The sequence below is a fragment of the Rhipicephalus microplus genome, chromosome 2 (genome assembly GCF_043290135.1).
Source record: "Rhipicephalus microplus isolate Deutch F79 chromosome 2, USDA_Rmic, whole genome shotgun sequence".
Classification (NCBI taxonomy): Eukaryota; Metazoa; Arthropoda; class Arachnida; order Ixodida; family Ixodidae; genus Rhipicephalus; species Rhipicephalus microplus.
In genome coordinates this window covers 247,544,258-247,566,233 of record NC_134701.1, presented here as the reverse complement: position 1 = coordinate 247,566,233, position 21,976 = coordinate 247,544,258, and positions in this window count along the sequence as shown.

The following is a 21,976-nucleotide window of genomic DNA, read 5'->3' as shown; positions in this document are numbered from 1 at the left end:
TAATACTGGAGAATCTCGCGTAATACGCTGTGGACGACGAGTTTACGACTATGTGAAAGCATTCCTAACAAACAGGACGGCAACCATAGGATTAGGCTCTCTTCACAGTGACATCATTAAGCTCGCGGGTAAAGGCACGCCACGAGGATCGCTGTTATCCCCGACACTCTTCAATGTCGCCATGGCTAAGTTACCGCCTATACTAGCCACCATTCCGAGTCTGCGACATGCTTTATACGCGGACGACGTCACTATATGGGTGACCAAAGGCTCAGACGGACAAATACAATATGCCCTCCAAAAAGCAGTGAATACATTTCAAGCATACACACGAGCAGGTGGTCTAGCGTGCTCTGCAAATAAGTCGGAACTTCTACTCATTCGTCGTCCCCAGCGAAAGCCCGACAACAGCTCGCAAATCACAGTCACCTTAGAGGACCACGTAATTCCCTGCGTACAGAAACTCCGCGTCCTTGGCCTTCATATACAAGCTGATCTCAAGGCAACGCACACCGTGAAAATATTAGAACAGCAAGTTTCTCAAATCACGCATATTATCCGCCGCATCACCAACCGAAGGCATGAACTTCAGGAACAAGACATTCTACGTATAGTTAATGCCTGCATAGTAAGTCGTATCACCTAAGACGTGCCTTCTAAAGCCCTAACGCTTGCACATAAGAGAAGACTGGACATTTTCCCCCGTAGAGCCGCCAAGGCGGCGCTTGGACTACCTACGTACGCATCCACCAACCGTCTCCTAGCCAAGGGTGTACACAACAACCTGAGGGAACTAACCGAGTCACAACGTAATAGTCAGCTACGAAGACTCCTCCGCAGCACCCAAGTGGGAGAGCGACTACTCGTGAGGCTAGGGTACCCTCCAAATCGATGGGGATACAGCACACCAGGGAGACAGCTACTCACTGACTTCCGAGCTAGAATTACAGTCGCGCCACTTCCACGCATTAAGCACCCTGAGCACAACGCTCAGCGCCAGCGGGCAAGGGTGGAAAACCTCACGCGCCTCATCAATCAGTCTCCTCTAAACACTCTCTTATACTGCGACGCCGCTAGACACCACTCCCGCAGTTTTACAGTTGGAGCAGTGGTGAACAATGATCACGACGTAGTAGCCTCAATCAGCGTACCTACAAAGAACATATCTGAAGGCGAAGAGCGTGCCGTCGCTCTGGCGATTTCTCACGCTGCCATAAATCTTCCTGACGGAGATGTTATTCTAATCTTTACAGACTCAATGAATACCTGCCGTGCCATCACACGGGGTATTGTCTCACAGCACACGCACGGTATTTTGAACACCACATTCCACACGCCACACAAGTTCCGACTTGTCTGGACCCGCTCATGCAGCTACCCGAGCACTCACTAACCGGGATCCTGAGGAAGAGCTGCCCAACCCAGATGAGGAGGACACAAGCACCGAGCTTCTAGGATATCGAGACATTCTCGATTACTATAGACGAGAACGCATTCGGTACCCTCCGCCACACCACACGCTCACACGAGAAGATGCAGCTGCGGTGCGTCAACTGCAGGCGAACACGTTTCCGAACCTCTATTTCCTCCACATCCTCCATCCCACTTCTTACCCTGGCAAGTACCCTGGCTGTGGAGCGGTACCAACGTTAGTTCACGTAACGCTGGAATGTCAGCGTCCACCAGCCAGGCACTCTGCCAACTCCTCCCCTATTCCTATTCTAAAAGATTTGGAGGCCATGCCGAGTGGCCAGCGGGTGCAGGTTCTGCGTGCGCGGGATGCAGCAGCGGCTGTTGAAGCTCTGGACTGAGAGCCCCACCCGACATTTTTCTATGCTTGAAATGAAAAGTTTCTCTCACTCTATAGTCTGACGCCAAGCGCGACGAGCGTCTGTAGGCGCGGCCCGACGACAACCGGTGCGAAACGCAACATGCTGCATTTCCTGATACCATAGAGTAACATTACTCTATGCCGATGCGTTACCCAGACAATACTGCGTCTCCCTCTTTTCGTAACGGAGTGACGCCGGATGCGCTGAAACGCGCATGCGTCAAAGCAACGTAGCGCGGCACGCGCCTGCGAGTATATGGCTGGACCGGTGCCTGGCGTAGCAACGCCGGCGGGACGCGACGAAATGAACGCCGGCGAGCACGTGCACCACGTCATGTCGAAATGTATTGGCGCCTTGACTGTGGCATGTAGTCATGTTCCCACATGACACACATCTCATAATTATTATGTTTGCACCATTCACACACCATCGTCATCCATCGGCGTCACGTAATACCAAATTTGGCATATGTGAAGCTAGCGAAACGAACGGCCACGAGCTCATCATGAGTGTGGCATGTAGTCATTTTGTTACATAACACGCATGTCGTGATTATCATGTTTGGATGTGCCATTTAACGATGTCGTCCGTTCGGTTCGCGTAATACCGAGTTTGGTACATGTGAAGCTAGCGAAACGGCCACGAGCACATAATGAGCGTAGCATGTAGTCATGTTGTTACATGACACGCTTCTCATACTCATGTTTGCATCAGTGACATACCTTCGTCATCCATTCACGTCCCGTAATATCAAATTTGGTATAAGTGAAGCTAGCGAAATGGCTGCCAGTGCGTCATGAGCGTGGTGTGTAGTCATGTTGTTACATGACACGCATCTCATGATTATGATGTTTGCACCAGTATCATAGCTTCGTCATCCGTTCACTTACTGTAATACCAAATTTGGTATTTGTGACGATAGCGAAACGGCCACGAGCGCATCATGAGCGTGGCTTGTATTCATGTGATTACATCATACGCATGTCATGATTTTCATGTTAGGGTCTGTCGCTTGTGTTCGCCATGCAATCATGCTATACCATACCAGTTTTGCAACATGCCATGTGAACGAAAACACCAAAAGAGCTTCAGGACTATGAAATGCAAATCATGACATTCATGACATACATGTCATGATTTTCATGGTATGACTAGTCAAATATGTTCTTCATACAGTCATGTTATGCCATGCCAAGTTTGGTATTGATACCATTATCTAAACGGCCAGGACAGCTAAAAGTCGTAGGCGGCTAGATAGACAGATAGACGCTCAAAGATAGATAGATAGATAGATAGATAGATAGATAGATAGATAGATAGATAGATAGATAGATAGATAGATAGATAGATAGATAGATAGATAGATAGATAGATAGATAGATAGATAGATAGATAGATAGATAGATAGATAGATAGATAGATAGATAGATAGATAGATAGTTAGATAGATAGATAGATAGATAGATGCTCAAAGTCGCCGAAGTTCGCTAAGAAATGCTTCGCATTAAAAAAAATGGCAAATACCACGTACAGTTGGAATCGATGATATGCGAAGTACGAATGAGATTTGTTGATATGTCACTTTAAAATCAGTACAACGTTACGAGGAAGAGGTAAATGATGCCGTACATGACTTCCGTGTCATGATTATCCTGCTTGGATGTGTCGTTTACCTTCTTCAACTATTCACGTCACTTGAAACCAAACTTAGTATATGTGTATCTAGCCAAATGGCCGCGAGCACGCTGTGAACGTGGTATGTTGTCATATTCTTGCATGACACGCGTGTCAGGATTATGATGTTTGCACCAGTCATATATTTTCGTCATCCATTGACGACACGTACGTAACACCACCTTTAGTATGTGTGGAGCTAACATACGGCCGCGAGCGCATCATGAAGGGCCCAATATGCTATAATGTATCGGTGACGTGCACACACGCTGGGCATAGCGATGCTACGTTAGCAAACGCGAGCACTCTATAGTATGATGCCAGGCATGGCCAGCGTCGTCGGCGCAGGACGATGGCAACCGGCGCGAAATGCAACATGCTGCATTTCACGCCGATGCATCCACACAACACTGCGTCTCCCTCTTTTCGTGACGAAGGAACGCCGGACGCGCTGAAACGCGCATGCGTCAAGCAACGCAGTGCGGCGCCCGCCTGCGAGTATATGGCAGGACCGGTGCCTAACAAGGCAACGCCGGCGTGACCCGACGAAATGAACGCCGGTGAGCACATGCACCACGTCACGTCGAAATGTGTTGATGCTTTGACTGTGGCATGTAGTCATGTTGTTTCATGACATGCATGTCGTGATTATCATGTTTGTATGTGTCATTAACCTTTGTCGTCCGTTCGCATCGCGTAATACCGAGTTTGGTACATATGAAGCTATTTGAACGGCTGCGAGCGCATCATGAGCGTAGCCTGTAGTCATGTTGTTACATGACACGCATCTCATGATTATTATGTTTGCTCCATTCACATACCTTCGTCATCCATTCACGTACCGTAAGATCAAATTTGGTATAATTGACGCTAGCGAAACAGCCGCGAGCGCATAATGGGCGTGGAATGTAGTGATGTTGTTACATGATACGCAAGTCATTATTTTGATGTTAGGGTCTGTCGCTTGTGTTCGACATGCAATCATGTCATACCATACCAGTTTTTCATCATGCCATGTGAACGAAAGGCGCAAGAGCTGCAAGACCATGAAATGTAAATCATGACATTCATGACATACATGTCATGATTTTCATGTTATGACTAGTCAAATATGTTTTTCAGACAGTCATGTTATGCCATTCCACGTTTGTATCGATACCATCACTGAAACTGCCAGGAGAGCTTGAAGCCGTAGGCGGCTAGATAGATAGATAGATAGATAGATAGATAGATAGATAGATAGATAGATAGATAGATAGATAGATAGATAGATAGATAGATAGATAGATAGATAGATACGCTCAAATTTACCGAAGTTCGCTAAGAAATGCTTCGCATTAATAACTGTTTCTTGCACGTATTAATGATGTATGATAATATTTCATCTCTTTGTCCGAGCTCTGGGTGGATGCAGTCGGGTGGTGAGGTCCCGTCAGGTAGAGCACATGTGTCTTTTGCCCTTGTATTTGAGACATGCGCTTGTCTGAACTAAACAGCAGATTTATTGATTGATCTTTAGATGGGAAAACCAAAGGTTAACGTTGCCTCAATTACATCAATATCAGGAATCATCGAGGCAGCGGGAACAGAACTATAGCCAAAAGGAAGGCTGATGTTTGCGAAAACACGCATAAACGTATTCACGTTATTATCCGCCTATATTCACTGCATTTTTTTGATCGTCGGTTTGAGATGCTGGGACGGCTTTAGGCTCTCCCATAGTACAGTACCAAGTACTGTAAATCGTTAACCACTTCTTCTAAACACAGATGCAACGATTCGGGACGGCTTTATGCTCTCCCATAGTAGAGTACGAAGTACTCTAAATTGTTGACAAAATTTTGTAAACACACTGTAACTTTTTGGCAGTCACGTGCTGAGGCCCACGCGATGGCTTTGAGCTCTCGAGTACCAAGTGCTCTAAACCGTTAGCCACTTTTTCTAAACACACCTCGTTTAATGCGTACCCAAAACAAGTGCATGTCGGAGACCAAGATTTAAGAGTAAGCACCCCAGCTTAAGCGTGGTTTCGGTTGTTGAAACGACTTCATATTTCATGCCCTTGGATAGCTGCGGTGAATGTAGGGGGAGAGACGGGATTAAAAAAGAACAAAAACAGAAATAAAGGGAGGGGGGCACAAAAATTAGTGCGGAACGCGTCACCCAGCGCTAACAGGCCACACAGTTCGGTATCGTGACCTGTAGTTTTGGGGGACACTGTACTGATTGGACAGTTGTGGCTTGGAGCAGGCTGTTGTTGTATGACGCCATATTAGGCTAGGTGTAATGTGGTAGTATGGTAAAGCATAATGGTAAAAAGAGGTATGGAATAAAGACATACGAGCCTGGTGCGCCAACTTCCGGCTATACGTTCCTGTATAGGTCACATATAGTAACTAGAAGAGTTAAAAAAATTGGCAAATACCACGTGCAGTTGGAATCGATGATATGCGAAGTACGAATGAGAATTGTTGATGTGTCACTTTAAAATCAGCACAACGTTACGAGGTGGAGGTAAATGATGCCGTACATGACTTTCGTGTCATGATTATCATGTTTGGATGTGTCGTTTATCTTCGTCATCTATTCACGTCACGTGATACCAGATTTAGTATATGCAGAGCTAGCGAGACGGCTGTGAGCACGATGGGAGCGTGGTATGTTGTCGTATTCTTGCATGACAGGCGTGTTAGGATTATCATGCTTACTACAGTCGTATACCGTCGTCATCTATTGACTTCACGTAACACAAAATTTGGTATATGTGGAGCTGTTGGGCCCTTCGCGATGCGTTCGCGGCTGTTTTGCTAGCAGCTGCGAACGCATAGTGAAGCGCCCAATATATTCCAATGTAGCGTTGACGTGCGCGCACGCTATGCACAGCGACGCTATGTTAGCAAAGCGCAAACACTCTATAGTGGACTCTTCACTCGACCGTGGAACGGAACGGACGTGTTTTTCCATCGCTCCTCCCAGTCCTTTGACGCTTCCATGGGTTTTAGATGCGGAGCATCTTATACTCGCGCCTTGTAGTGCGCCGTCCGCGCCGTCCGCACCGCTTCTCGAACATTCGACAGCTGACGCGCGCGCATGCGCCGTCGCGCCGTCGCCCACTCTTCCACCATCTGTGCATCCCTTCCTCCTCTACACACCGCGCGCGCTTCACTCCTCCACCATCTGTGCACCCTTCCTCCTCTACACACCGCGTTCGACATCTACAATTCTCCTGATTCTCCAGTGGACGCGCATGTGGCGTCGCACTTCGAGAACATTCAACAGCTGACAGTGCATGCGCCGTCGTGCTGTATATATACTCAAGGTCGGCGCTCGCTCGCTCAGTTGCCGCTCGTCGGTTGGTTTGTACGGTGCGTCGACGTCGAAGGTCGCGGTGAAATGAATTCCAACGAATCTACAAACACAATGATCGACGTCCCTTCGACTAGCGCCGCCCTTTCGCATACGTGTGTACGTGTTCACTCATTTAACACCCCCTCCTACAACCACGTTAACCAATTTAGCCATCGACCCAAGTAAGTCGCAATTTAACACCCCATTTCACAACCACGTTAACCAATTTAGCCATCGACCCAAGTAAGTCGCACTTTAACACCCCGTTAACCAATTATATGGTCCGCATCCTCCTCAGTGTTCCCCCGAGGGAAGCTGCGGGCAATTTTTTGTCCACGGCGCTCTCGTTGAACAGACCTACTTCGGACTTTCCGGTGAGGACTTTCACAGCCAAGACTGTTTAAAGTGTTTCGAAACGTGAAAGTGCTCTTCTGAACAGCTTTCTGGTCACCACGCATGGCTGATGCATCGGCATCTCCGTGACACCGCACTGACGCCGCTGCAACTTTCGGCGCTTGGCCGCGTTCGTGCGAACGCCGAGCCGTTGCAGTGACATTCGCTGTGTGCCTGACCTACATGCTTAGGCATGGCTTCTCCGGTTTCTACCATCGAATCAGCAGCAATGGATGCTACAGACACCAACGAATATCCAGTGGATGTGGACGATGGTTTTTGGTTCACTGCTACCCGCCGACGCAAGCCAAAGACCGCAACGAATTACGCACCGAGGCCTTGTGTCACAGAACGAGCGCTAAAAATGGGCGCGCCGCCAAATTCTTGCGGTAACGCGCGGAACAGACGCCAGGAGGTCAAAAGAAAAAAAAAACAAACATCCAAGGCTCCCCGGGCGCGCGCTCTCCCCTTGGAAGCGTGGCTTTGCCGATGAACCTCCTCACCCCACATCGGCGGCCGAGATAGCCCGCGAAAGTTCTAGAACGAAAGGGGCGTGGTCATACCGAGTTGAGTCATCGGCCGCGGAGGGCATTCCAACCGTCTCGCCCTCTTCCCAGCCTTCGCTGCGTATCGCGCCGACGAAAGGACGAGAACTTTCTGGAATGTCGCGCGCAAGGTATTTAACCGAGCAGCCGAGATGAGAGATCAGGAGAAGATGGTAGTTAGCGCCAAAGCGCGTAGGGATTCCGCCGTGTAGTCGGCGAAGGTTTCGTCCGTAGGGACGAAGCAGGAAAAGAAGAGGATTTCCACCTGCGGGGTGAAGGCTCGAGCTACAGGCAAGAGCGTGTGTTTACCGCTATCGAGCGAAGACGCGTGACAACAGCTGCGTGTGGGAAGCCGACGTGTTTCCGGCGAAGAAGCTTGAAGCTTGGAGAGTGGCCAATTGAAGACGCGAGGTTTCCTGGAAGAGAAACTACGAGGGCGCGGAACGATAACAACGCTGGACTTTGAGTGAGTGATTCTCAGAAGAGTATCATCCAGACTTTTGTTCCAAGAACTTTGGACTGGATAGGTTTTCTATCTCTTTAGTCTTTAAGTGTCTTGGTTGTTCAATGCATGCGACTGCATTGTAGAGCGTATCGTTGTCTGTGTCCGTTGTTTTGAGTGTGGCTGATTGTACTGTGTAGTACGTTGTTTGATTGGTGACGTATTGTATGTAACTATTGTGGAGTGTACATTCTTGTGTATTGTTTTCGATCTGCCATTTTTGAGAATATAATATTTGTTTTGTTTATCAACTCTCGGCTCTGACTTGTTCTTTGGGCCACAACCGGCGTCCGCTGGCGCGCCAAAAAGGACCACTTCTAAATTGTCCACGCTTTCGTGGTGCGGTTCGGGGGGCCAATACTTCGGCCCTTGGAATCAGCCCGGCGATCGCCTCCCTAATTAACGGGACCTGTATGTGACAATTAATCTGGCGTCCGCGACAGGACCTTTTGGTGCACAGTGTGTCCAAAGTAGTGAGAAAGAGCCTCGAGTTGTTGATAGTGCTATCGGAACAATTTTGTGTGTTGCTCAGTGTTCTCGTAAACGAGTGCAGGAGAGTGTTCCGATAGACTGATTTAGGCAGATACTTTTTGCACATGGCAAGGTTTTATTTGCGAGACACCATGGATCTCGAAAAGTTAGTTGCTCTTGGTGAGAAGATGGGACTTTCTGGCGCTGAACTACGGAAATGGGTAAGCCAGAAGGAGAAAGAGGCGGTGGAGAGAGAGAGGTTGGCAGCTGAGAGGGCCAAGGAAGAAAAGGCAGCTGAGTTGGAGAGAGAAAAGCTGGCAGCTGAAAGGGCGAGAGAAGAAAGAGAGCAGCAATTGAAGTTGGAGCTGGAGAGAGAAAGGTTGGCAGCTGAGAGAGCCAAGGAAGAAAAAGCAGCTGAGTTGGATGAGAGAAGTTGGCAGCCGAAAGGGCGAGAGAAGAAAGAGAAGCGAGGGAGCGACAGCTGAAAGAAGAAAGAGAAGCGGAGATGGCTGAAAGGGAACGGCAGCGGCAGCACGAGATGGAACTCGAGCGGCTCCGTCTGCAACAGCGAAGTGAAATTCCCGTCCAAGCTAGAGTTGAAAGCAGCGAACGGAAAGATCATGGCTTCCGCTTGAACCCAAGCAAGCTGCTCGTAGCGTTTGATGAGAGGAAGGACGACCTTGACGCGTACCTTCACAGATTTGAGACGATTTCAAGGAGCCAGAATTGGCCGGTACATCAATGGGCAACTGCTTTAAGTACCTGCTTGAGTGGTGAAGTGCTCAGTGTGTACGGCAGGCTGACGCCGACCGATGCAGCCAACTACGCAAAGGTGAAAGCTGCTTTGCTGAAGCGATTTAGATTTACGGTGGAAGGATTCCGGGACAGATTTCGGACAGGAAAGCCAGCTGATGGTGAGACGGCTACGCAGTACGCCGCCCGACTTTGCCATTATTTCGACAGATGGATTGAACTTTCAGGGACAGCGCAGGAGTACGATGAACTTAGAGAGCTCCTAATAAGAGAACAATTTCTTACTAGTTGCCACCCAAGCCTGTCGCTGTACTTGAAAGAGAGGAAGGCCGAGTCACTTGAAGGAATGCTTGAATTGGCTGATCAATTCTTGGAAGCGCAAGGTGGCACTAATTTGGCCAAGGTCAAGAAGGATTGTCCCGGAGATTCGAAGAAATTGGCTCCCGAAGAAAAGAAGCGTGCACCAGAGAGCATTCCGCGATGTTTTTTGTGCAACCGAGTGGGTCATCGCGCGAAAAACTGTCGAACGATCTTTACGAGCCCTACGGCAGTAAAATGTTTTAAGTGTGGTCAGACTGGGCACAAAGCAGACGCATGTCGAAACGGAGCGAGTCAAACTCACCAGGTATCCTGTGTGCAAGCGGCACCAAAATTTAATAATAATACCGTCACCGATGGATTTGTAGAGTTGAAGAATGGGGAGAAAATTCCTATTGTGGGTGCTATAATGTCAAAATAGCCAACCGGTGTTACGAAGGGAATGCCAACGCTGCCTAGAAAAGTTGCGGACAAAAAGGTTACAGTGTTAAGGGATACCGGCAGCTCCACTGTTATCGTGCGGAAAAATTTGGTACGGGAAAGTGAGTTAACAGGCAAAATGAAACCGGCTTGCCTAATTGACCGTACAGTTCGGATGCTTCCCGAAGCAGAAATCGAGGTTGAAACCCCGTACTTCAGCGGGAAGGTTACTGCTTTATGCATGACGACCCCCCTGTACGACCTTGTCATCGGAAACATCGACGGGGCGCGAGGACCGAATGATCCAGAATGTTTAGGAGAAGACCCTAAGGTAGAGCCCTCGCCAACCCAGCGACCGCGAGATACAAGGGAGGAACCGCCCGTGACGGATCTCACTAGAGCCCAAGGTGAAGCCGCGGTACAAGGGACCGTGAATGAGAAGATGATCGAGTTGAATGAGTTCACGGGCCGAGCAACTGGACTTACGTCGGCACGACCTCATCCGACCGACAGTGTAAAGGAGACGGAGTTGGCCAGCCGGGCAATATGTAGAGACATGATCAAGCTGGTAAATAAACAGACAAGACCCGTCGAATGTTATGACCCGTTGACGGTGTCGGAAGTGACAACGATGGCTGAGACGCCGCCTCAGATATCGTCGTTGGAAAGGGCTCGCCAAAAAAGAACGTGGAAACACAAGAAGAGATCGAGCGAGCACCGCAAGAAAGGACGCAAGCGCAGCTCGAAATACACAGGATAAGTGCTGGAGTCGAATCAGAATGTGTTTGGCAGTGCTGAGTGCCATATGTTGTGTTAATGTTGTTATCCTGTGTCACAAGTGTCGAAGTGTCTGTGCTGTGATGTGATGTATAGTGTTGTATATTTGTTGTAATGAGAGAACTTTGTACGTTTGTATTGTTTGGAATGAGTAATGAAGTGTTGTAGTCGTGTACCTGTGGCTATATTTCATGTGTTGTGGAATTGAACTACAATGCACAGTTGTATTGAGGATCTATTCCGAATGTGAAGTGTCATGAGCGACGGTTTGTGTTACAGTCTTTGAGTGTGTGGGGACTGTTCGCGCTCGTTTGTGTGGTTCTGAATATTATGAGATAATATTCTTAAAGTGGGGGGCAGTGTCACAGAACGAGGGCTAAAAATGGGCGCGCCGCCAAATTCTTGCGGTAACGCGCGGAACAGACGCCAGGAGGTCAAAAGAAAAAAAAAAACAAACATCCAAGGCTCCCCGGGCGCGCGCTCTCCCCTTGGAAGCGTGGCTTTGCCGACGAACCTCCTCACCCCACATCGGCGGCCGAGATAGCCGCGAAAGTTCTAGAACGAAAGGGGCGTGGTCATACCGAGTTGAGTCATCGGCCGCGGAGGGCATTCCAACCGTCTCGCCCTCTTCCCAGCCTTCGCTGCGTGTCGCGCCGACGAAAGGACGAGAACTTTCTGGAATGTCGCGCGCAAGGTATTTAACCGAGCAGCCGAGATGAGAGATCAGGAGAAGACGGTAGTTAGCGCCAGAGCGCGTAGGGATTCCGCCGTGTAGTCGGCGAAGGTTTCGTCCGTAGGGACGAAGCAGGAAAAGAAGAGGATTTCCACCTGCGGGGTGAAGGCTCGAGCTACAGGCAAGAGCGTGTGTTTACCGCTATCGAGCGAAGACGCGTGGCAACAGCTGCGTGTGGGAAGCCGACGTGTTTCCGGCGAAGAAGTTTGAAGCTTGGAGAGTGGCCAATTGAAGACGCGAGGTTTCCTGGAAGAGAAACTTCGAGGGCGCGGAACGATAACAACGCTGGACTTTGAGTGAGTGATTCTCGGAAGAGTATCATCCAGACTTTTGTTCCAAGAACTTTGGACTGGATAGGTTTTCTATCTCTTTAGTCTTTAAGTGTCTTGGTTGTTCAATGCATGCGACTGCATTGTAGAGCGTATCGTTGTCTGTGTCCGTTGTTTTGAGTGTGGCTGATCGTACTGTGTAGTACGTTGTTTGATTGGTGACGTATTGTATGTAACTATTGTGGAGTGTACATTCTTGTGTATTGTTTTCGATCTGCCATTTTTGAGAATATAATATTTGTTTTGTTTATCAACTCTCGGCTCTGACTTGTTCTTTGGGCCACAACCGGCGTCCGCTGGCGCGCCAAAAAGGACCACTTCTAAATTGTCCACGCTTTCGTGGTGCGGTTCGGGGGGCCAATACTTCGGCCCTTGGAATTAGCCCGGCGATCGCCTCCCTAATTAACGGGACCTGTGTGTGACACCTTGCCTGCCAAAAATCAAGTGACCCCGCGGCCACCACCCCTACCTGTGGATGACTTCAAGATGATTTTCCAAGACCACGAGGAGGCCTTCGCCTTGGTCAATGGGCACATCCCGTGTTGGCACGCGCCATCTGCGTGACTGCTGGGCGGCCAGGAGAAACAGTCAACAAGCTCCTTTTTCGCACCCAAGCGGAACGCCAAATAGCCATCGCAAGCACACCAGATGAAACTATTACTACAAAATTGCAAGCCGTGACTACACTAAATCTAGGATCACAGATATATGAAATGCAAGCTTACGTAGCCACTCCTGACAATTCTTGTAAGTGAGTCATCATCGGCCCCGAGAAGAATATTTCACCCACCGAACTCCTCGACAACATCTACGCACCCGACGCCGAAGTCTTGCATGCTCGAATGATGGGATCCACGAACACGGCGTTGATAACTTTCAGGCCTTCAAGTTCCACGCTATGTTTACTACTACCGCGCGGAATACCGATGCTACATTCACGGACCTCGCGAACAAGTTTGCACAATCTGCCTTGCACTTGGACATCGGGCAGACGTATGTCGAACGCCGACAAAACGCCGATGCCAAGCATGTGGAGTTGAGACACCAGCGCCGGAGAACAGCTGTGCAACTCAATGCTTCCACTGCAAGAGTGACCATCCAGCTACGCACCCCAAATGTCGTGCGAGAGAACATAAACCTCCAAACAAGCATTACGTCAAGAAAGCACTGGAGGCGAACGCATTAGCACCACCACCTACATCACCACCCAAGGGACACCAGCCCAGGTCCAGATCGAGGCGCAGCCGATTCAAGAGCAGAGGGAAGTCTCAGTACAGCGCCTTCGAATCCTTAAACAACACGCCAGAAACCGCATCCAAAACCAGCACCACCACCCTGGGACTGATCCCCAAACGAACAGAGCCGCGAGTGTGGAGAGACCAGAATCGCCACCAGCCACGAAGCCAGCGCCCGCTGGACAGACGCCTCTGGCTAAGGTGAGTTGGGCAGCGAGGCCTCCCAGCCTGAAATTTTCTTTACCTAATTTCTCCCATCCACCCTCATCACACAACCACTCCAACGTACCTCTCTCTCATACCTAACGCACATAACTGCACTAAGCAAGAGCTGCAAGATGCCCTCACAAAACTGAGAGACTCGCTTAACTGGAGTAACCAGCATGATCACTCAGGCAATTAATGATTTCCGTGCAGAACTTAGGGATATGTTAAAGGCCCATACCCAAGCACTTGTAACAGAGCTAAAGCAGCACATACAAGAAAGCTTCGCGTCATTTAGTACAGGGCCCTAAGACTCATTGCCACTAGCTACAAACCCCAAAAGTCTGACCAAACGACCCCACCCTTACATCCGCCCATCACTATTAACTCAGGACACAGTCCAAAAAGAGCAATATGGGCTCCCCTAGTCCTTCCTTCATCATGTGGCAGTGGAATGGCAGGGGGTTTCGACGAAAAAGGAACTCCCTGCAACAGTACACTGCCACTTTCGCGCACGCTCCGGATACCATGGCTTTGCTGGAGACGCACTGCACACTTAACCTCTTGGGCTTCCAAACATACACAGATCAACAAACGCCATCACTTGTCGCAATACTCGTATCCAAACACTCGACAACTATAGGACACACACTGACGTCTTCCATTCCACATTTGCTTGCTGAAATTATTCCTCAGAAATGCAGTCAGCAGAGCTTGTTTATACTAAACGTCTACAGCTCCCTTAAATCTAAGAGGGACGACTTCAGGTACCTTATAGCGGAAACGTGCAAGCCAGGGGAACAAGTTGTAGTGGTTGGTGATTTTAACGCCCCACACACGTCATGGGGATACCTATCGGCCACGCGTAAAGGTACCAAATTAGAACGCCTCATCTGCAATAACAGATTTACACTGCTCACAGATCTGCAAGAGCCAACCAGAATTGGAACCAGCGCAACCAGAGATACGTGCCCTGACCTAACCTTTGTAAGGGGACTAAGCAATTTTAACTGATGAAATCTACATGAGGTGTGCGGCGATGGCTTAGTGGTTAGAGCATCCGCCTCGCATGCAAGAGGTCCGTGGTTCAAATGTCGGTGTCGTGCAGTTCCCGACCGGATTAAAAAAAAAATCCGCGTTTTGATGGAACTGCATTAAGAGGCCTGGAGTGCGGCCTCACCGGTAACCACCACCGGGAACGCACTCCCTCACCAGAAAAGGATTGGCCACCCTGGTGTAGGATCTGGCCACTACCTCCCACATGCATACGTCAAATAACTCACGGCCCTCAGTCCCCAGCAGTGCGAAGCAACTAACCACGGCGGCGGTCAGATTTCAACGAAGCAGAGGGTGCTAAGAATCTCTGGATCCGGACAGGCCGCTATTGGAACCTGAACTTGGCAACGTTTGACGCTAGAACTTTATCTAGTTAGGGAAGTATAGCGGTACTATTCGAGGAGATAGAGCGTGTTAAATGAGATATAATAGGGCTCAGTGAGGTTAGGAGGACAGATGAGGCCTATATGGTGCTACAGAATGGGCGCGTCCTTTGCTATCGGGGTTTGGCAGACAGAAGAGAACTGGGAGTGGGGTTCCTAATTCACAGAAACATAGCTGACAACACAGAGGAATAGTGTAGCATTAATGAAAGGGTGGTAGGTATCGTAATTAAACTGAATAAAAGATACAAGATGAAGGTAGTACAGGTTTACGCGCCTTCATCTAGCCATGATGACGTTTTAGTTAAAAGCTTCTATGAAGACGTGGAATCGGCAATGAGTAAGGTAAAAACACAGTATACTATAGTAATGGGCGACTTTAATGCGAAGGTAGGGAAGAAGGAGACTGGAGACCAAGCAGTAGGAGATTATGGCATCGGTACTAGAAACGCCAGAGGAGAGCTACTAGTAGAATTCGCAGAACGCAATAATTTACGCATTTTGAATACCTTCTACCAAAAACAAGGAAACCGCAAGTCAACATGGAGGAGCCCTAATGGCAAAAAGAAGAACGCAATAGACTTTATAATGATTGCACACCCAGGCACCGTGCAGGATGTGGAAGTGGTTGGCAAGGTACAATGCAGTGACCATAGAATGGTACGGTCTCGAATTCGCCTAGACTTGAAGAAAGAACGAGAGAAACTGATACGCAAGAAGCCAATCAATGAGCTAGCACTGAGAGGGAAAGTACAGCAATTCAGAGTGTCGCTGCAGAACAGGTACTCGGCTCTTAGTGAGGAAACCAACCTTAGCGTAGATACAATGAATGATAATCTGACGAGTATCATTACGGAGTGTGCGGTGGAAGTTGGAGGCGGGATAGTTAGACAGGACATTGGCAAGCTTTCCCAGGAAACGAAGAACCTAATTAGGAAGCGTCAAATCATGAAAGTCAGTACAACAGACAAAATAGAACTGGCAGAGCTTTCGAAGTTGATTAATAGACATGCGATGTAAGAAGGTGTAACATGGAGAGAATTGAACACGCTCTGAAAAACGGAGAAATCGACAAAGCCGTGAAGAGGAAACTTGGGATAGGCAAAAATCACATGTATGCACTAAGGGACAAAGAAGGCAAAATAACTACCAATATGAATAGGATCGTTAAAATAGCGGAGGAGTTTTACAGAGATCTGTACAGTATAGCCTGGACAACCACGCCCTTAATGCTATAAGAACTAGCACTAACCCAGATAACACCGACCAGTAATAATAGAAGTCAGAAAAGCTTTGGAGAGCATGCAAAGAGGCAAAGCTGCTGGTGATGATCAGGTAACATCAGATCTGCTGAAAGATGGGGGACAGATTGTGTTAAAAACTAGCCACCCTGTTTACGAGGTGTCTCCTGACGGGAAGAGTACTAGAGTCTTGGGAGAATGCTAACATCATCTTAATACATTAGAAAGGAGATGACAAGGACTTGAAGAATTACAGACCGATCAGCTTGCTCTCTGTAGTACACGAGCTATAAAGGTAATTGCTAACAGAGTAAAGAAAACATTAGAATTCAATCAACCAAAGGAACAAGCAGGATTTCGAACAGGCTACTCAACAATAGACTACATTCATACTATCAATCAGGTAATAGAGAAATGCTCAGAGTATAACCAACCACTATACATAGCCTTCATAGATTACGAGAAGGCGTTTGATTTAGTAGAAATACCAGCCGTCACGCAGACACTGCGGAATCAGGGCGTAGATGAAGTATATATAAACATTCTTGGAGAAATCTACCGGGTATCAACTGCTACCATACTGCTTCATAAAGAAAGCAACAGAATACCGAACAAGAAGGATGTAAGGCAGGGGGACACAATCTCCCCAATGCTATTTGCCGCGTGCTTACAGGAGGTTTTCAGAAGCCCAGAATGGGTACAATTAGGGCTAAGAGTTAATGAAGAGTACCTTAGTAACCTGCGCTTCGCCGATGATATTGCATTGCTGAGTAACTCAGGGGACGAATTGCAACTCATGATTACGGAGTTAGAGGACAGCAGAAAGGTGGGTCTTGAAAGTAATCCACAGAAAACGAAAGTAATGTACAACAACCTCGGAAGAGAGCAGCGATTCGAGATAGGTGCACTTCAAGTTGTAAAAGACTATGGTGATAACCGCGGAGCCGAACCCCGAGATTGAAGTAACTAGAAGAATAAGAATGGGGTGGAGCACATTTGGCAAGCACTCTCAAATTATGACAGGTAGATTGCCACTATCCCCCAAGAGAAATGTATATAACAGCTGTACCTTGCCGGTACTTAGCTATGGAGCATGCAGAGACCTGGAGACTTACAAAGAGGGTTCAGCTTAAATTGAGGACGACGCAGCGAGTGATGGAAAGAAAAATGATAGGTGTACCCTAAGAGACAAGAAAAGAGCAGAGTTGATTAGAGAACAAACGGGGGTTAAGGATATCATAGTTGAAATCAAGAAGAGAAAATGGACATGGGCCGGGCATGTAGCACGTAGACAGAATAACCGCTGGTCATTAAGGGTAACTAACTGGATTCCCAGAGAAGGCAGGTGAGTTAGGGGGACAGAAGGTTAGGTGGGCAGATGAGATTAAGAAGTTTGCGGGAATAAATTGTCAGCAGCAAGCACAGGACCGGGTTAACTGGCGGAACATGGGAGAGGCCTTTGTCCTGCAGTGGACATAGTCAGGCTGATGATGATAATGGTGAAAGAACCCCAGGCGGTCGAAATTTCCGGAGTCCTCCACTACGGCGTCTCTCACCATCATATGGTGGTTTTGGGATGGTAAACCTGACATATAAATCAATTGATCAATCAATCAATCAAAAAATCAATCAATCAATCAATCACTTTTATAATGGTTTATAACGTGTTAGGGTTGCGCTTACCCCATCCGTGACCACCCTTTGGGCGCAAAAGTACCGAGACCCATACGGCACATCGTGTCCATTTTAAGACGCCCCAATCCAAGATTTAACTGCCTCACACTTACTGTGGACCTGCACTGGTCTATAGTTAAGCTGTCCTTGTCACCTCCGGGCAACAGGTGTCAGGCCAGCCGACCACCCTACTTTAACCGCTGTATTCGTGGACCTCAGTACCATTCTCTACTGGGCTTTACGCACGAAGCAAACCTGTATGTGTATGTTTGAATCAAAAGTTATTATGCCCAGGGGCAGACTTTTGAAATAAAAAACAGCTGTTTCCACTTTATGTTTTTTATCGAATACACATTTAAAAAGAACTCGCTGTAAGTGTAAAGGTCCGCATACTGTTTGGGTTTTCCAGGCACTGATTCATGGGACATATCCTTCCGATTTTGCTGCTATGTCATGGTATGCAATACATGGTTACATTGCCGTACCCTGTAAGAATATGCAAAATAAGTCCGTGTAGAAATTTTTTTTTATTCTGCTTCCCAATTTAGGCAAAAAATGGCATGTGAAAAGAAAATAAGCGAGTGTTAGAGTTTCATAAAATTTTGTAGTTCAACTTTAAGTGAAGACCTGTACTCCACTGGATTTTCCTCTGGGAGTACACCGCTCTTGCAAGTGAACACCCTGTTGTCTCTCCTCAATACTTCGCTCAAAGATTACTCCTTGGTCGCAGAATATGTATATATTTTCTTCGGACATCTAGATCGCTTTGTAAAACAAACGAAATATCTTAGCTTTCTTTTATTTTCATCTTTTCTCAAGTGCCACATAAAATCGGATACTAAAATGTGGCTCTTACTTGGCAGCCTTTGTTTGCTTGCTGTATGCAATATATTTGATGATGATGATGCTCCTTGAATCATTGGCACCTGCTCACTCCGGAAGATTGGCCAAGAGTCGGTCTTGTCATTTGGTGATAATTATTTTTTTTTCAAATTTGATTTACGCTGGGTAATGTCATCAATAAGACGGAAGAGCAAGTATCGTTAATCGTAACAATAGAAAGTAATAAATCATTATACACACACTTAAAACAAACAACCAAACATTGTCATTAGAGAAGGCCATCAGCTAAAAATTATTGGCAATTGACGCAGCTATTAGATCGGCTTGACCCGCATTTGATTTTCGTTACAGCGCTTGCATTTATCCCCATCCTAGTGTCCCAGCATGGAAACCCGAAATCACAAGAGTGAGCTCGATTAACTTGACAGTGCAGGTCCCATATTTAACGAAGCGTTTCCTTTGCACAGTTTGCGAGCCCTTTCTTTTCTTCCGATGTTCGAAGCAAGTTAGACCTTCGTGATATTGGCTCTTCTACCAAACCTTTAAACTTTCAATCCCGCTCACCGTCTGTGGCGAAGCAGTCTTCTTGCACTTCGGGATAGCGTGCCACGTCCAGAGACATATGATAAAGCGAGAAAATGAAAACAAAAACATATAATGACACTGAGTGGCTTCTCCGGCAAATAAAGGGCTCAGAAACGAGTCAGGGATCTAGATGAAGCTCACGAACATTGTTCGTTCAAGGGCTTTACGCCGTTCCACGCACCGGCTGCGCTATCCGTGTGTTTCAAAGAATAGCGAAGTGAGCGTATAGGCTAAACGGCGTTCTCTCACAGATCCTCTGTTCCGTCGTTAGCCCTGTTACAAAAAAAGAATAAAAAAACACTAGGAAAAAGAAAGGGAGATGATTGCCCGGACTTTGTAACATCTTTTTTTCCACGCTCTCTACAATTCCGAGCAAGCCATCTCTGGCATCAAGACTCGGGAAAACGAGAGCAAAAGATGGCGCGAGATAATAAAAAGAACCGCCAGAAGTCGGTCGGTCGCTCGCTCGCCCTCGCGGAGGCGAGCTCAATTCAGCGCGCTCCGGCAAACAGAGAGCCGGTCGCCGCACCGTGCCATTGTTTTTTTCGGACGCACGGCCCAATGAAGATTTATTTACCCGCGCGCAACCCGCGCGCACAGGACGACGTATACAGATGAGAGCTGGCGAGTGAGAGAGGGGCGGTGGGAGACAGCGTAATCACTGTGATCTTCGCCGCGGGGCGGTCGCCTCGCGGGGTTCGTTGCGGGGAGCATCTTTCCGGAGCGACGAAGAGTCGAGGGAGAGGGTTCGTGCGATGCTCAACCGGGCGTCGACGAAGGTCGCAGCTGCGCCAAGCTGTCACCGAGCGCCTGGCTTCTCTTCTGGCTTGCAGTCGCGCGGCTTCGGTGCGCCCCAACGCGTCGTATTTGCTCGACCGCAAACGCGACAATGTCAGGTATACGAGACGCTACTGTTGTTTGGACTCGCTAACGATCCGTGTCTGAAAAAAATAAATAAATAAATGATTGGTATGCATTCTGTTTGTCGTGCTCCACGAAAACAAGAGACCCCGCATCTGTCGTTCGAAGCGCTCCGAATGCACCGCAGGAAGCTCTCAGCAGCCGTTCAATTGGACGAAAGGAAAAAAGTTGCTTGCCTTTCTACGAGCTGTTTCCTCCGTGACAGTACGTACGCAAACTGAGCCCACTTTCCTCCGCAGGATGTTTTCCTCCACTGGCTTGCCTAACACGAAGACATAGCACGTTGTTTTGTCTGCATAGAGTCCTCTGAGATGAGGCGTCTCTAACGCAATACGCCTATCTGCGTGTTCTTGTTCGTCATAGAAAAAGGAATGCGGATAGACGAAGGTACATCGCCTAATTTAAATGTGGAGGAAGGGTCGGTAACTTATATAATGACCTAATATATGACGCGAAGGGAAACACAGGCGTGCTGGAATCAGGTGGAGTTCTCGCCCATACTGGATATGATGTGCACTCACCGATCCTGTTGTTTGTTGCAGCTGGAAAATGTCGAATTCAAGCATTCGAGCACAGTGTGTGTCGCACAGGCTATTAACGTTGTATTTCAAAACATGTAGGAACTTGCAAAGGAGGCTCAGTGCTCTGTGACGTGCTATAGCATCTATTGCACACACTTAGATGTTGTGGAAGCGCGCATAGTGCTGTGACACTGAAATTTATGTTTCAATACAATATAGACATAGCCCGTCGGACTCAGTTTGTAAGAAGGCATACATAGGCTGAAGGTTCGTATATACCTTTATTTAGGTTTTTCTTTGCCAGTAAACGCGCTGATCGCTTTGAAGGGGTCATCGATGCGGTGCTGTTTTCCTTTCTTTGAATACAGTAACCTATATTCCGGCTACCGTAATAAAAGTTATAAACTTCGAGAATAGTGTAGTGTAGGAAACAAAACAATTAAATATTTATTTAATCCTAACTGTTTCGGCTGGTGGACCAGCCTTCTTCGGAGGATGTAAGTGAAATTGTACAAGTTCCCGTAGCAGAGGGTCACCCTCACAGTTTGAAGACCCTCCATAACAATGAAAAAAAACGAGACAAACGGGCGAACGAGGTAGCAACAGACAACAAGAAGCAGAAGAAGGAGAGGAACAAGAAAGGAGCGATGGAGAGCCGCCGGAAACGAGCGGGTAATTCTGGCATTGTTACTGGGTATAGGTAAGACGCGCCGCCAGCGGACTCCGCCCAAGGTGGTTTACCGAAGAAATAAAAACCTGAGAGACTTACTGGTCAGGGCGAAAACACACAAATCCGACCACCATCAGGGCTGTAGACCGTGCGGGAAACCTCGCTGCAGGGTGTACACACACATGGTGACCACAGATACGGCCGAAGCCTCCTGTTCAGACTATGTGTACAAAATTAAAGACGACCTTAACTGTGACTCAGCCAATGTGGTATACAAAATTCGCTGTGAGGTGTGCAAACAGGAATATATTGGACACACGGAAAGCGCGTTCCGTTTGCGTTTCAACAACCACAGGGCACACGTAAAAGGACTCCCCAATTTGCCGTTCTCCAAACATATCAATCTTCCTGGTCACTCTTTCGAACACGTAAGTGTCATACTCCTACAATCCAGCTTCCAGAACACATGGGAGCGCGAACAGCGGGAGTCATACTTCATAAAGAAATTCAGATCACTTACCCACGGAATCAACGTGAGCCTTGGGTGA